General features: G+C 46.5%; 2 pseudogenes; both read left to right on the forward strand.

The window, feature by feature from the left end:
• Positions 1 to 13,985: 13,985 nt before the first annotated feature.
• On the forward strand, positions 13,986 to 14,104 carry LOC143998579 (5S ribosomal RNA; annotated as a pseudogene).
• Positions 14,105 to 14,633: 529 nt separating this feature from the next.
• On the forward strand, positions 14,634 to 14,752 carry LOC143999172 (5S ribosomal RNA; annotated as a pseudogene).
• Positions 14,753 to 16,115: the final 1,363 nt, after the last annotated feature.

Below are 16,115 nucleotides of genomic sequence, written 5' to 3' on the forward strand. Positions count from 1 at the left end.
GTAGGGGGGGTCCTGCACTGTAGGGGGGTCCTGCACTGTAGGGGGTCCTGCACTGTAGGGGGGGTCCTGCACTGTGGGGGGGTCCTGCACTGTAGGGGGGGTCCTGCACTGTAGGGGGTCCTGCACTGTGGGGGGGGGTCCTGCACTGTGGGGGGGGGGTCCTGCACTGTAGGGGGGGTCCTGCACTGTAGGGGGGGTCCTGCACTGTAGGGGGTCCTGCTCTGTGGGGGGGGGGGTCCTGCACTGTGGGGGGGTCCTGCTCTGTGGGGGGGGTCCTGCACTGTGGGGGGGTCCTGCACTGTAGAAGGGGTCCTGCACTGTAGGGGGGGGTCCTGCACTGTAGGGGGGGGTCCTGCACTGTAGGGGGGGGTCCTGCACTGTAGGGGGGGGTCCTGCACTGTAGGGGGGGTCCTGCACTGTAGGGGGTCCTGCTCTGTGGGGGGGGTCCTGCACTGTGGGGGGGGTCCTGCACTGTAGAAGGGGTTCTGCACTGTAGGGGGGTCCTGCACTGTAGGGGGGGGTCCTGCACTGTAGGGGGGGGGTCCTGCACTGTAGGGGGGGTCCTGCACTGTAGGGGGTCCTGCACTGTGGGGGGGGGTCCTGCACTGTAGAAGGGGTTCTGCACTGTAGGGGGGGTCCTGCACTGTAGGGGGGGTCCTGCACTGTAGGGGGGGGGGTCCTGCACTGTAGGGGGGGGTCCTGCACTTTAGGGGGGTCTGCACTGTAGGGGGGGTCTGTACTGTAGGAGGCTCTGCACTGTAGGGGAGGATTCTGTACTGTAGGGGGGTCTACACTGTAGATGGGGGTCTGTATGGTAGGGAGGGGGGTCTGCACTGTAGGGGATCTGTGTAACATGCAGAGGGTCCAGAGCTGTGAGGGGCTGTGTAATGTAAAGGGGTGCAGGGTGCTGTGTAATGTAAAGGGGTCCAGAGGTACAAGGGCTGTGTAATGTAAAGGGGTCCAGAGGTTCAGGGTGCTGTTATGTAAAGGGGTCCAGAGGTACTAGAGCTGTGTAATGTAAAGGGGTCCAGAGGTGCAGGCTGCTGTGTAATGTAAAGAGGTCCTTAGGTGCAAGGTCCTGTGTAATGTAAAGGGGTCCAGAGGTACAGGGTGCTGTGTAATGTAAAGGGGTCCAGAGGTGCAGGGCGCTGTGTAATGTAAAGGGGTCAGGAGGTTCAGGGTGCTATGTTATGTAAAGGGGTCCAGAGGTGCAGGCTGCTGTGTAATGTAAAGGGGTCCAGAAGTGCAGGCTGCTGTGTAATGTAAAGGGGTCCAGAGGTGCAGGCTGCTGTGTAATGTAAAGGGGTCCAGAGGTGCAGGCTGCTGTGTAATGTAAAGGGGTCCAGAGGTGTAGGCTGCTGTGTAATGTAAAGGGGTCCAGAGGTGTAGGCTGCTGTGTAATGTAAAGAGGTCCTTAGGTGCAAGGTCCTGTGTAATGTAAAGGGGTCCAGAGGTGCAGGCTGCTGTGTAATGTAAAGGGGTCCAGAGGTGTAGGCTGCTGTGTAATGTAAAGAGGTCCTTAGGTGCAAGGTCCTGTGTAATGTAAAGGGGTCCAGAGGTGCAGGCTGCTGTGTAATGTAAAGGGGTCCAGAGGTGCAGGCTGCTGTGTAATGTAAAGGGGTCCAGAGGTGCAGGCTGCTGTGTAATGTAAAGGGGTCCAGAGGTGCAGGCTGCTGTGTAATGTAAAGGGGTCCAGAGGTGCAGGCTGCTGTGTAATGTAAAGGGGTCCAGAGGTGTAGGCTGCTGTGTAATGTAAAGGGGTCCAGAGGTGTAGGCTGCTGTGTAATGTAAAGAGGTCCTTAGGTGCAAGGTCCTGTGTAATGTAAAGGGGTCCAGAGGTGCAGGGTGCTGTGTAATTTAAAGGGGTCCAGAGGTGCAGTTGTGGAGAGGAGGGGTACACAGTAGTGACAAAAAGATATTGAAGGATGCAGAGGTATGCAGGGGACACGGTGGGTGTTTTTACATTTTATGGAGGGGGGGGTGCCAGATATAGGATCCGCCCCGGGTGCCAAATGCTCTAGGTATGCCCCTGCTTTGGGCTTCCATTGATACCTGAATATTGTTTGGGAGAATAAATTGCTTGTCTGGTATGGACTATACAAAGTGACAGGCTGAGGCTGACCATACAGTGTACAATCTATTTGAACCCTTTCACTGTCCGGTCCATATGTCGTACAGACCAGACAGCAGGGGTTATCGCACACAATCCAGTGGCTGCAGCAGCCAGTGTATTTGGCTCCTGCCAGTGAGGGGAGAGCGGGACCAAGCAACACTGTCAATGTACAGTATGAAAATGATGCAGCTGGGCAATAAAAAGTAATGGCAAGAATCAACCATCCAAGAGATGTGCCACTGAGCAGCTTTAATGCTAATATTTGGTGAATTTAAAGTTGGTGAATTAAAAGTTGGCACACAACACAAGATGTACGAAGCCCCATCGTTTTCCAGCACTGCCATAGCCATCTTAGGCATGGAGTTCATCAGAGCTTCACAGGTTGCCACAGGAGACCTTGCACTTTTCTTCCTTCCATTTGAAGATGTTCAATAGGATTTAGGTCTGGAGACATACTTTGCAAGTCCATCATCTTTACCCTCAGCTTCTTTAGCAAGGCAGTGGACATCTTGGTACTATATACTGCCCGGCGTCCCAGTACATGTTGGCATTCATGGTTCCCTCAATGAACTGTAGCTCCCCATTGCCAGAAGATATCATGCAGTCTCAAACATGGCCTTCCCACCACCACGCTTGACTGTAAGCAAGACACACTCGTCTTTGTACTCCTCACCTGGTTGCCACCGCACACGCTTGACACCATGTGAACCAAATAAATGTATCTTGGTTTCAATAATCTATGTCCTTAGTCTGTTCATCTTCAGCAAACTGTTTGCGGGCTTTCTTCCAGGATGACTGCCATGCAAACCAATTTGATGCAGTGTATGGTCTGAACAATGACCGGCTGATCTGCCCCCCCCCCCCCCACCCACCAATTTAACCTCTGCAGAAATCGTATGTCTATTCCCAAAGGCATAACCTCGGGATAGGACACTGAGCATGTGCATTTCTCTAGTATTGTCGCATGAAAAGATATAATAAAATATTTACAAAAATGTGAGGGGTGTAATCCTCATTGTGGTGTGTAGCTGTATGTACATTATCTCACAAAAGTATCGTATACACAATGCTGACTGGATAGATAACTTGACATCTGGACCAACTGTTGGATAACTAAGTGCCCTCTTTGTCTCGTCTGATTAAAGGAATTACTATAAAAAAAGCATAAAGTTACCCTCCTAACACAGGATAATTACAGGTTACAGGTCCACAGGTGCCTAACAACATCCGCTACAGTGTGAGGAGCCGCTTCTTCAGAGCGCCTCTTTTAGTGCCTCAGTGAGAAAGTAGCCTACGCATGGATTTTTCTTGCATGCTGATGCTTCAAAGTTGGGTAAATGCAAAAGGGTCTTACAATTCTTAAATATATACTCTAATGTGCCAAATTCTTCCATCTGCCCTGAGAACCCCTCATAATGGCCACAGCAGGTGTACAGACCTGGAAACTCAGCACAGGGATGGTGGGAAGCCTACATAATGGGCATAGCAGTTGTAATTGTATAGACGTGGGAACACATCACCAGGATGGTGGGAACCCCTCATAACCTGGGAACCTGGGAAATCATCACAGGGTTGGTGCCAGCAGGTTTACAGAACTGGGAGCACAGCACAGGGATGGTGAGAACCCCTCATGGGTCTGTACACCTGTGCCCAAGCGCTCAGCACAGGGATGGTGGGAACCACTCACAACTGGCACAGCAGCCAGCAGGTGTACAAACATGGGAGCCCCTCATAATGGGGAAAAAGTTATACAGACCTGGGAACACAGCACAGGGATGGTGGGAACCATTCAGAATGGGCACAGCAGGTGTACATAACTGGGAACTCAGCACAGGGATGGTGGGAACCACTCTTAATGGGCACAGCAGCCAGCAGCTGTACAGACCCAGGAGCTAAGCACAGCAACGGTGAGAACTCATCAATGTGCACATGTCTACAGATGCGGGAACTCTGCACAGGGATGGTGAGAACCCCCTCATAATGGGTCCAGCGGGTGTACAGACTCAAGAGCTCAGCAGAGGGATGGTATGTACCACTCATAATGGGCACAGCAGCCAGCAGGTTACAGACGTGGGAACAACCAGTGTACAGATACAGGAACAAAACACAGATCCCATGCCATTGTATATCGCTGGGGATACCCTTCAAAGCTAACTATTTCAAGAGATGATCAAACTGAAGTAGTGACTACGTTAGAAGGACTGGCTCTATTATGGACATGTGACATCATTCCAGAATCTTCAACAGTTACCCCAGCTTCCACTGCTACACCGATAACTCCTGGCCAAACAGTTTCTCGCAAGCACAAAGCTAAGAAATGAAAATACACTGGTTGAACACCCTACGCTACCACTTTAACGCAACGTTTTAGTTCCCATGGCCACTTAGATGGCTAAAACATTATACTTCACCCCAAATATTGTTGGGCAGCCCTACTGCCTCAGGATTCAATACGTAATCCCTCTTTTTACTCCTACTGTTTGGGATACAAACCTTTACCTGTTTCTACTATGTTTATTTTTGCTAGTTTTGGTTTGCTTTTTTGTTTTTACTCCTCTACTCTCTCCAGGATGGACCTCGGTACCAAGCATGTTTACTTCTTGTCACTCTGCTGAACTGAACCCTCGAATATGGACTCGTGGATCTTTTATAGACGTAATCACGTCCAATACGAACGCAACTACCTATCATCCGAGGTAAAATGTTGAACATAATCTCTTTTGACACTTCACCCTGTGAAAAGAACTGCTCTATGGAAGGAAGCTCTGAAACTGCAGGCTGATATTTTATGCATTCAAGAGTCCCATCTGCTACCATCTGATCAGTTTCGATTAAAACATCCCAGATATCCCCAAATCTTTTTTGCTTCTGCTGCACAAAAAACCAGAGGAGTTGCCATCGCCATTAGAGATACTGTTTCTTTTAAAGTACTGGAGACAATCCCGGATAAGGAAGGGAGGTATTTGATCTTAATAGGAGATATAAACAACAAAACCTACACGATCGTTTGTCTCTATGATCCAAACTCCCACCAGATGCGTTTCCTAAAACGGCTATTAAAGAGGATATCCACTGTTAAGAAAGGGGCCTTGGTGGTTTTTGGAGATTTCAATCTTACCGCCGACTATGCAATCGACACTACCACTAAGTCCCGACACCCTTTGTCTTCCCTACAAACGCTCTTTCATTCGGAAGAGCTCTACGACGCCTGGAGGTGTCAGCACCCAGGAGAAAGGGACTTTTCATTCCACTCTGCCAGACATAATACCTACTCTCGTATTGACATGATTTCAGTAGATAGAGTTTTGTTGCAACAGCTGTCCTCCTCCGCCATCCACGACATCTCATGGTCTGACCACGCTCCAGTGTCAGTCATGGTGGTGGAGGGGAACGCTTATTTGGGAGATTTTGTGTGGAGGGCCAATTCTAATCTGCTCAGGGTACCCGAACATGCGACCTTCATATCAAACAAATTAAAGGAATATTTTGAAATTAATTCATCCTCAGTCTCTGACCCGTCAGTTCTGTGGTGTGCCCATAAGGCATACATAAGGGGCATAATGATACAACTAAATTCGAGAATTCATAAACAAAAAACTAAACAACTAGATCTCCTATTACAAGAGATTAAATCACTTGAAATCCAGAATAAGGTCGCACCCATGGTTTCTCTGGCAGATAAATTGACCAAACTCCGTTGTGATCTTAGACGTATGCTTTTAGAACGCTATGATAAATATATCACAGCTATTAAGGTTAATCATTACGCTCTGGGCAATAGAGCAAGTAAATTACTGGCCTATGTTTTAAAAGAACACAGAGCCCGTACCAGAATCCCTTATATTAAATGCTCTGTCGGCAACAGCAGGATCATTGATCCTAAGGGTACTGCTGATGCCTTGGCTAATTATTATTCTACCCTGTACAACCTCTAGCAGGATGGAAACACCTATCAACCCTCAGAATCAGACATACAAGGATTTTTGGAGGAGATAGCTCTCCCGACCCTTTCCCGGGAACAACTACAATCTTTAAATGCACCAACCTCACCACTAGAAATACAGAAAGCAATCCACTCTCAACCGATTGGCAAATCCCCAGGCCCAGATGGGCTACCCAATGATTATTACAAAACATTCGCCTCCACCCTAGTGTCTCCTCTAAAAGATACATTTACTCATGCAATACAGACATTTTCGTTCCCCCCCCTGAAATGCTTAAAGCATACACTATACCCAAACCGGGGAAAAGCCCTGATGAACCCGCCAATTTCCGTCCGATTTCTCTTTTAAATACAGATATTAAATTATACGCTAAAATAATTGCCCAGAGACTAGCCTAGTTTATTCCTCTTTTGATTAATCCTGACCAATCGGGTTTCACACCTGGTAGGCAGCCATCAGACGCAACTCGCAGGGTAGTGGATATCCTCCACTGTAAAAATTCCTGTCGGACGCCTTCTCTGCTCCTATCTTTGGATGTGGAGAAGGCGTTTGACGGGATACACTGGGAATACATGGTCCATACCCTTAAAAAGTTTGGCCTTGGGGGACCTATATTGTCAGCCATGTTAGCCTTATACTCCTCACCTTCCGCACAAGTATACACATCCAATACACTATCACGATCCTTTACAATCTCCAGCGGGACTAGACAGGGGTGCCCCCTCTCCCCTTTTATTTTCAATCTTCTTATGGAGCCCCTAGCGGAAAAAATTCGATCCCACCCAAATATCACAGGTTTCTCTTTCCCCAATCATACTCCTAAAATAAACGTATTTGCAGACGATGTTATTTTATTCCTAACCTCCCCGTCACATTCCTTAATCAATGCCCACACAGTCCTTAACGAATTTAGTAAAATCTATTATAAAGTTAATTTCACCAAATCACTAATTCTCCCTATACATGTTCTACCTGCTCTTCAAAATCGACTACAACTCCAATTCCTCTACTCATGGATTGCAGAACAAATAAATTATCTTGGCCTCCAAATTACCAAAGACCCCTCTAAATTAGCAGATACTAACTATCATGCCCTTATACAGAAATGAACCTTACAAACCGCTCGACTTGCCAAATCCGAATTAACATGGTCTGGACGCTTAGCGTCATTTTAAAACTGGAGTCCACCGGGACTCCGCGTTTTTTTTTTTTTTTTTAAAAGCCAGCAGCTACAAATACTGCAGCTGCTGACTTTTAAAATAGTGACACTTACCTGTCCAGCGCGCCCGCGATGTCGGCACCCGAAGCCGATCTCTAGGTCGTCTGTCGGGTCCTGCCCGCCGCCATCTTGGGTATGGGAATCAGGAAATGGAGCCTTTCGGCTTCATTTCCCGGTTCCCTACTGCGCATGCGTGAATCGCGCTGCGCAATAAGGACGCTCCCCGCTGCCTCTGGGATCTGTGTGTTTCCCAGCAGGCAGCGGGGCACTTGCGGGAAGGGGCGGGCACTTGCGGAAAGGGGCATAAGTTACGCCCCTTTCCGCAGAGAGCTATCCCGGAAGTGGGTGCAGTTACCTGGATTATCCAGGTAACTGCACCCCCCTCCCCCCTGAAAGGTGCCGATTGTGGCACCGGAGGGGGGGAGGGTTCCGATGAGCGGAAGGTCCACTTTAGGGTGGACCTCCGCTTTAAGATGTTACTTCTTCCCCAAATCTTATACATCTTCCGCACCCTCCCAATACCCCTCAAGACCACCCATTTAAAAGCACTAGATTCCATACTGACAAAATATATCTGTAACTCAAAAAAACTGAGATGTACCAGAGTCATATTAGCTAAACAAAGAGGGGCAGGGGGTATGGGGTTCCCAGTCCTGCTGGACTACTACCGTGCATCTCTGCTCACTCAACTTAGAACATGGTTCCTATGTGGAGCGGACATTCCGTGGTGCAAACTAGAACAGACCCTAAGCCCCACCAGAGATCTTTCTCACCTTCTTTTACTTGATAGTTGGAGCCATGTTCCTTTACAAAACTTACCCATGACCCTCCGGGCCTCATTAAAAGCTTGGAGGGATCTATGTGGTGCCTTAACCCCGTCGGATAAACAAATAGAAATACCAATACCCCTGGTTACAATTGAAGGTGCTATTCCAAACATTAGACTTATTAATTGGACGTCCAGGGGGATTACCCAGTTAAGTGATATGTTCCATAACGACTTCCTAAAAACATTCCCACAGCTGCAAGAACAATACGGTCTTCCAAGTAGTGAACGTTACACATATGATCAGATCTCCCATCTCTTAAAACCGTAAGGGGTTCATCATTTATATATTCAAGAAGCTGCCTGGAAATTTTTCACAGTCTCTGCTGCTACCCCAAAAGGGATCTCCATTTTTTAAACACTTTTTCAATGCAAAACCACCTTTATTAAATCAGTACCATTTCAGAAATGGGAGACAGAAATGAAGACCACATTCACATCTCAACAATGGCAAAAAGCCCTAAACACTGTGTATAAATCATCAAAGTGTGTGAATCACTGGGAATTGACTCAGAAAATCACGTTGAGATGGTACTTGACTCCATACCGTCTTCATAAGTTTTTTCCAGGTCATTCCTCTTTATGCTGGAGGGGATGTGGAGAGGTGGGTAACATTATGCACATCATGTGGACCTGTAAACATATAACTCGTTTTTGGAATGCTGTGTTTCGATTAATTTCCTCTATTACCGGTTGATTACATATCCAAAGAACAGCTTGGCTCTATTGAACCTGGGAATTGAGGTATTTCCGCCAGATTTTCGCACGGTGCTTACACATATACTGATTGCGGCTAGATTACTTATTACTAGGAAGTGGAAAAGTGATGTTCCCAAAAACATTTCGGACATATATCCTATCATACAAACACACTACAAATGGGAAGCCTTATGGGCTGTAAAATCAGGTTCCAAGAGACAGATTGATGGTAGGTGGAAATGCTGGCTGGAAAAATTTGCACAGTAGTCGTGAGATTATACTGGTAAATACTGAAGTTTGCCCAAAAGGGTGAGTCCATTACTTTCAAGAGATAAGGCAGGAGGTTATTTATGCTGTACCATAGCGGATACATACCTATAGGTCCATACTGGAGGTCCAAATTGGTAATATAATACTCTTCAGTTTATGTTTTGTTAGAGGCTTTGTTGCCAGACCACTTAAATCCTGGTCTTGGTTTTTCTCAGTTCTCTTTTTCTTTTTCTTTTTTCTATGGTCTTCTTTTTCTTTCACCTTTTCTATATATCTGCTTTCCTAACTTAGAGGCGTCTGCAACTGTTAAGTATTACATTAATCACCTGTAAAATTTTTGAATCAATGCTGTTGACTATTGATCCAAATGTTCCATGTGTGATATATGTATACTGTCTCAAGATTTACTGCTGACTGTTGATACTATCACGACATTCTGGAATTGTATACACCTATAACGACCTCTTGTAACAAATATGTATGGAAATGTATACTTCTGTTATGTTCTGAAAATATTTCTAATAAAAACTAAACTGAAAAAAAGAGGGTTGAAGGTGCCCAAAGAGATTCCCTACGGCCACATCACCCTGAAAGCACACCATGTCATCTGATCTCAGAGACAAAGCAGTGGCGGTCCTGGTTAGTACTTGGATGGGAGACCGCCTGGGAATACCAGGTGCTCTAGGCCGTCTTTTTTTTTTTTGCTGTTGACTTGTTTTTACTTTGACTTCCATGGTGACAATCTTGGTGTTTGTCAAGAGGGTTGAGGGTGCCCAAAGAGATTGTCTATGGACTCATCACCCTGAAAGCGTCTGATCTCAGAGGCTAAGCAGATTCAGGCCTTGTTAGTACCTGGATGGCAGACCGCCTGGGAATACCAGGTGCCATAGGCTTCTTTTTTTTTTTTTTGGCGTTGGTTTGTTTTTTCCCTTGTTTCCCAAGGTGACCATCTTGGCGTTTGTCAAGGGGTTGAGAGTGCCCAAAGAGATGGCCTACGGCTACATCACCCTGAAAGATCCTGATCTCTGAGGCAAAGGAGGGTTGGGCCTCGTTAGTATCTGGATGATAGGTGACCATCTTGGCGTTTGTCAAAGAGGGTTGAGGATGCCAAAGAGATTGCCTACGGCCATATCACCATGAAAGCGCCCAATCTCATCTGATCTACCTGGATGGAAGACCACCTGGGAATACAAGGTTTTGTAGGTTTCCTTTTTTTTTTTTTTTGGGGGCGTTGACTTGTTTTTTCCCTTGTTTCCCAAGGTGAATCTTGGTGTTTGTCAAGGGGGTTAAGGGTGTCCAAAAAGATTGGCTACGGCCACATCATCTTGAAAGAGCCCCATCTTGTCTCACCTCGGAGGCTAAGCAGGGGCTGAGCCTGGTTAATACCTGGATGGCAGACCGCCTGGGAATGCCAGGCCCCTGGGCTTCTTTCTTTTTTGCATTTACTTGTTTTTTTTCCCTGGTTTCCCAAGGTGACCATCTTGCCGTTTTTCAAGAGAGTTCAGGGTGCCCAAAGCTATTGCCTAAGGCTACATCTCCCTTAAAGCAACCTATCTTGTCTGATCTCGGAGGCTTAGCAGGGTCGGGCCTGGTTAGAACCTGGGTGGGAGACCCCCAGGAATACCATGTGCCGTAGGTTTCTTTTTTTGGCGTTGACTTGTTTTTTTCCTTTGTTTCCCAAGGTGACCATCTTGGCGTTTGTCAAGAGGGTTGAGGGTGCCGAAAGAGATTTCTTACGGCCACATCACCCTGAAAGTGCTCGATCTTGTCTGATCTCGGAGGCTGATCAGCGTCTGACCTGGTTAGTAACAAATGGGAGACCTCCTGGGAATACCCAGTGCCACAAGCTTCTTTTTGTTTTTTGTTTTTTTTGGCGTTGACTTGGTGTTGAGGTGACCATCTTGGCACTTGTCAAGAGGGTTGAGGGTGCCCAAAGAGATTGCCTATGGCCACGACACCCTGAAATCAACCGATCTTGTTTGATCTCAGAGGCTAAACAGGGTCGGGCCTGGTTAGAACCTGGATGGGAGACCCCCAGGAATACCATGTGCCGTAGGTTTCTCATTTTTTTTTTTGGCATCGACTTGTTTTTTTTCCCTGGTTTCCCAAGGTGACCACCGTAGCTTTTGTCAAGAGGGCTGAGGCTGCCCAAAGAGATTGCCTATGGGCACATGACCCTGAAAGCGCTTGATCTCAAAGGCTAAGCAGGGTTGGGCCTGGTTAGTACCTGGATGGGAGACTGCCTGGGAATACCCATTGCCACAGGCTTCTTTTTTTTGGTGTTGACTTATTTCCCTTGTTTCCCAAGGTGACCATCTTGGCATTTTGTCAAGAGGATTGAGCATGCGCAAAGTGGTTGCCTAAGGCCACATCACCCTGAAAGCGACAAATCTCATCTTATCTCGGAGGCTAAGCAGCATCGGGCCTGATTCGTACCTAGATGGGAGACCGCCTGGGAATACCAGGTGCCGTAGGTTTATTTTTTTTATTTTTTTGGTGTTGACTTGTTTTTTTCCCTTGTTTCCCAAGGTGACAATCTTGGCATTTGTCAAGAGGGTTGAGGGTGCCCAAAGAGATTGTCTACGGGCACATCACCCTAAAAGCGCCCCATCTCGTCGCATCTCTGAGGAGAAGTAGGGGCGGGCCGGGTTAGTACACAGATGGGAGACCACCTGGGAATACTAGGTGCTGTAGGTTTCTTTTCTTTTTACCCATGGATACCATCTTGGCATTTGTCAAGAGGGTTGAAGTTTTTTTTAAGTTTATCTCTTTATTAATTTCTTTTCAATTTAAACAAAACATACATCATTTCCTTACAATTAAAAACAGAAAAACAGAAAAGCAGAAAAGTGGAAAGAACTTAAGTAAAGAAAAAGAACAAAACATAAAGCCCTTCTACGTCTTTCTGACCCCGACATTCCCCCCCTTCCCCTCTCACACTCACACCAACTTCCTCATCCTGCTATTTACCTACCTAGTAACCCTTCCTCTTTTAGGTATATATACTTTTGTTCATTTTCTCACACCACAGCTTCCAAATCTTATCACATTTTTTAATGCCTCCCTGTCTTATGTATGCTGCCCTTTCCTTAAGGATTACCCCATTCATAGTCTGCACCCACTCCCCACTGGTAGGGGGTTCAGAGGACTGCCATTTCTGAGCTATACGCTTCCTGGCTTGAAAAAGGCATCTTAATTTTGCTGGTTTGGTATCTTTGGGTTCACTACCTCCATCTGTCCATCCCAATACACATCCCAGGGGTTCCATCTCCACTGTCATCTCGAATACCTCAGCTATTATTTCCACCACCTCCCTCCAGTAGCGATGTAGTTTGGGATATCTCCAAAACATGTGTATCATATCCCCCTCCATCCTCCCACATCTAGGGCAGGAAGCATCTTGCCTTCGACCAAACATGAAGAGTTTCTTTGGGGTGTAGTATACCCTATACAATAAGAATAGATGGGCCAGTTTTTGAGGTGGAGAGAGGGACACCCAAGGTGCCAGCGCGAGTATCCTCTCCCATTGGGCTTCCGATATGCTTCCCACATCTATTTCCCATTTCTTTCTATATGATTGTCCTTGTGTTCTTACTCTAGTCCTCTTATTTAAACTTGCATAGATTTTAGATATTAAACCTTTCCCTAGTTTTGCACGCAAAACTTCTTGGATTACTGGTATCTCACACCACTCTATTGCCCTCTCCCCAAACTGTTTCTCCAGGGCGTGTCTGACCTGCAGGTATCTAAAAAAAAGATTTGTTTGGGATTGCATACTGCTCTCTTAGTTCCTGGAATGATTTCAAGGTACCAATCTGATGGATGAGCTTAATACCTCTACTTTCCCATTCCTTAATTTGCCCTATTTTTTGTATCTCGCCCAGCTTGCTATTAGCCCATAGAGGAGAGTATTCAGTAAACCCCGTATATCCCAAAATTCATTTAGCTGCTTCCCACACCTTTATCATATATATTATATAAAAAAAAGAGGGTTGAAGTTGCACAAAGAGATTGCCTACGGCCACATCACCCTGAAAGCGCACCATCTCATCTGATCTCGGAGACTAAGCAGTGGGGGGCCTGGTTAGTACTTGGATGGGAGACCGCCGCCTGGGAATATCAGGTGCTATAGGCTTCTTTTTTTTTCTTTTTCTTTTTGGCATTGACTTGTTTTTTTCCCTTGTTTCTCAAGGTGACCATCTTGGCGTTTGTCAAAAAGGGTTGAGGATACCCAAAGAGATTGCCTACAGCCATATCACTGTGAAAGCGCCCAATCTCATCTGATCTCGGAGGCTAAGCATGGTCGGGCCTAGTAACCATCTTTGCGTTTGTCAAGAGGGATGAGGGTGCCCATAGAGATTGCCCATGGGTAGGGTCGGGCCTGGTAAGTACCTGGATGGGAGACCACCTAGGAATACAAGGTGCTGTAGGCTTCCTTTTTTTTTTTCATTTGGGGCATTGACTTGTTTTTTCCCTTGTTTCCCAAAGTGCATTTTGGCATTTGTCAAGGGGGTTGACGGTGCCCAAAAAGATTGGCTACGGCCACATCACCTTGAAAGCGCCCCATCTTGTCTCACCTCAGAGGCTAAGCAGGGGCTGAGCCTGGTTAATACCTGGATGGCAGACTGCCTGGGAATACCAGGTGCCGTAGTCTTATTTTTTTTTTTTGCGTTTACTTGTTTTTTTCCCTTGTTTCCCAAGGTGACTATATTGGTGCTTGTCAAGATTGTTGAGGGTGTCAGAAGAAATTGACTATGGCCACATCACCCTGAAAGTGACTAATCTCGGAGGCTAAGCATGGTCAGGCCTGGTTAGTACCTGGATGAGAGACTGCCTGGGAATACCAGGTGCCATAGGCTTCTCTTTTTTTTTTTGGCTTTTTTTTCAAGAGGGTTCAGGGTGCCCAAAGCGATTGCCTACGGCCACATCTCCCTGAAAGCAACCAATCTCATCTGATCTCGGATGCTTAGCAGGGTTGGGCCTGGTTAGAACCTGGATGGGAGACCCCCTAGGAATACCAAGTGCTGTAGGTTTCTTTTTTTTTTGTTGTTGACTTGTTTTTTTTTCCCTTGTTTCCCAAGGTGACCATCTTGGCGTTTGTCAAGAGGGTTGAGGGTGCTGAAAGAGATTGCCTATGGGCACATGACCCTGAAAGCGCCTGATCTCGGAGGCTTAGCAGGGTCGGGCTTGGCTAGAACCTGGATGGGAGACCCCCTGGGAATATCAAGTGCCGTAGGTTTCTTTTTTTTTTCTTTGGCGACGATTTGTTTTTTTCACTTGTTTCCCAAGGTGACCATCTTGGAGTTTCTCAAGAGGGTTGAGGGTGCCGAAAGAGATTTAATACGGCCACATCACCCTGAAAGTGCCTGATCTTGTCTGATCTTGGAGGCTGAGCAGCGTCTGCCCTGGTTAGTAACAAATGTGAGACCTCCTGGCAATAACCAGTCCCATTTGCTTTTTATTTTTTTTTTATTTTTTTGGCGTTGACTTGTTTTTTTCCCTTCTTTCCCTAGGTGACCATCTTGGTGCTTGTCAAGAGGGTTGAGGGTGCCCAAAGGTATTGCTTATGGCCACAACACCCTGAAAGCAACCGATCTCGTTTGATCTCAGAGGCTAAGCAGGGTCGGGCCTGGTTAGTACCTGAGTGGGAGACCGCCTGGGAATACAATGTGCCGTCATTTTTAATTTTTTTGCCGTTGACTTGTTTTTTTCACTTGTTTCCCAGGGTGACCATCTTGGCGTTTGTCAAAGAGGGTTGGGGATACCCAAAGAGATTGCCTACAGCCATATCACCGTGAAAGCGCCCGATCTCGTCTGATCTCGAAGGCTTAGCAGGGTCGGGCCTAGTGACCATCTTTGCATTTGTCAAGAGGGATGAGGGTGCCCAAAGAGATTGCCTATGGGCTAGGTAGGGTCTGGTTAGTACCTGGATGGGAGACCGCCTGGGAATACAAGGTGCTGTAGGCTTCCTTTTTTTTGGGGGGGGGCCTTGACTTATTTTTTTCCCTTGTTTCCCAAGGTTATTATCTTGGCGTTTGTCAAGACGGTTGAGGGCACCCAAAGAGATTTCCTATGGCCACATCACCTTGAAAGCGACCAATCTCGTCTAATCTCGGAGGCTAAGCAGGCTCAGGCCTGGTTAGTACCTGGATGGGAGACTGCCTGGGAATACCAGGTAGCATAGGCTTCTTTTATTTTTATTTTTTTTGGGGTTGACTTATTTTTCCTTGTTTTTCATGGTGACTATCTTGGCATTTGTGAAGGAGGTTTAGGGTGCCCAAGTGGTTTTAATGTTAGATCTCACATAATTAGAGACTTATTAAGAGATTAATGAGGGGGGCTGCCCCCTCCCCTTATCTCCTTTCCCATCAAAATAGAGATATTAGGTGGTACATATGGACGGGTTAGCCCCCACATGCAATTTTGGCTAGAAAAAAATATTCGTTAGATCCGGTAAAATCAAGTGGTTTTGACATTGGATCTCACATAATTAGAGACTTATTAAGTGAATAAATTAGGGGGGTTGCCCCCCCTTATTTAATATGCTGGCCAAAAACCATTCAGGCTAATAGATATTCCTTAGATCCGGTAAGATCAAGTAGTTTTAATGTTAGATCTCCCATCATTTCAGAGATATTACACATCAAAATACAGATATTACGTGGTACATATGGACGGGTTAGCCCCCCCACCTGCAATTTTCTGCCCAAAAATCATTCAGGCTAAAAGTGTCAGAAACCATGAATCAGACCGAGACAGAAGTACAATTAAATCACACTTGTTTATTAAATAAAAATAAAAAAGTAAGTAGAGAAAGCGTAGTCAAAGCATAGCCAGACTCCAGCAACCGGATCGAGTAGTCAGCCAGGCCAGAGTTAAATAACCAGATCGGGTAATCAGCCAGGCCAGAAGTCAGGGATCCAAGTGAAACAGCAGCAAGCAGGAAAAGGAGCCAGAAGGGATGTCAGCAAGCCAGTCTTTAAACAGAACTGCAGGAGATGGTTTCTTGTGATGTGACCAAGGCGAAGGCAGAGATGAAGTCAG

Source organism: Lithobates pipiens, unplaced genomic scaffold (assembly GCF_037356315.1).
Source record: "Lithobates pipiens isolate NorthernLeopardFrog02 unplaced genomic scaffold, aLitPip1_a1.2 Scaffold_19, whole genome shotgun sequence".
Lineage (NCBI taxonomy): Eukaryota > Metazoa > Chordata > Amphibia > Anura > Ranidae > Lithobates > Lithobates pipiens.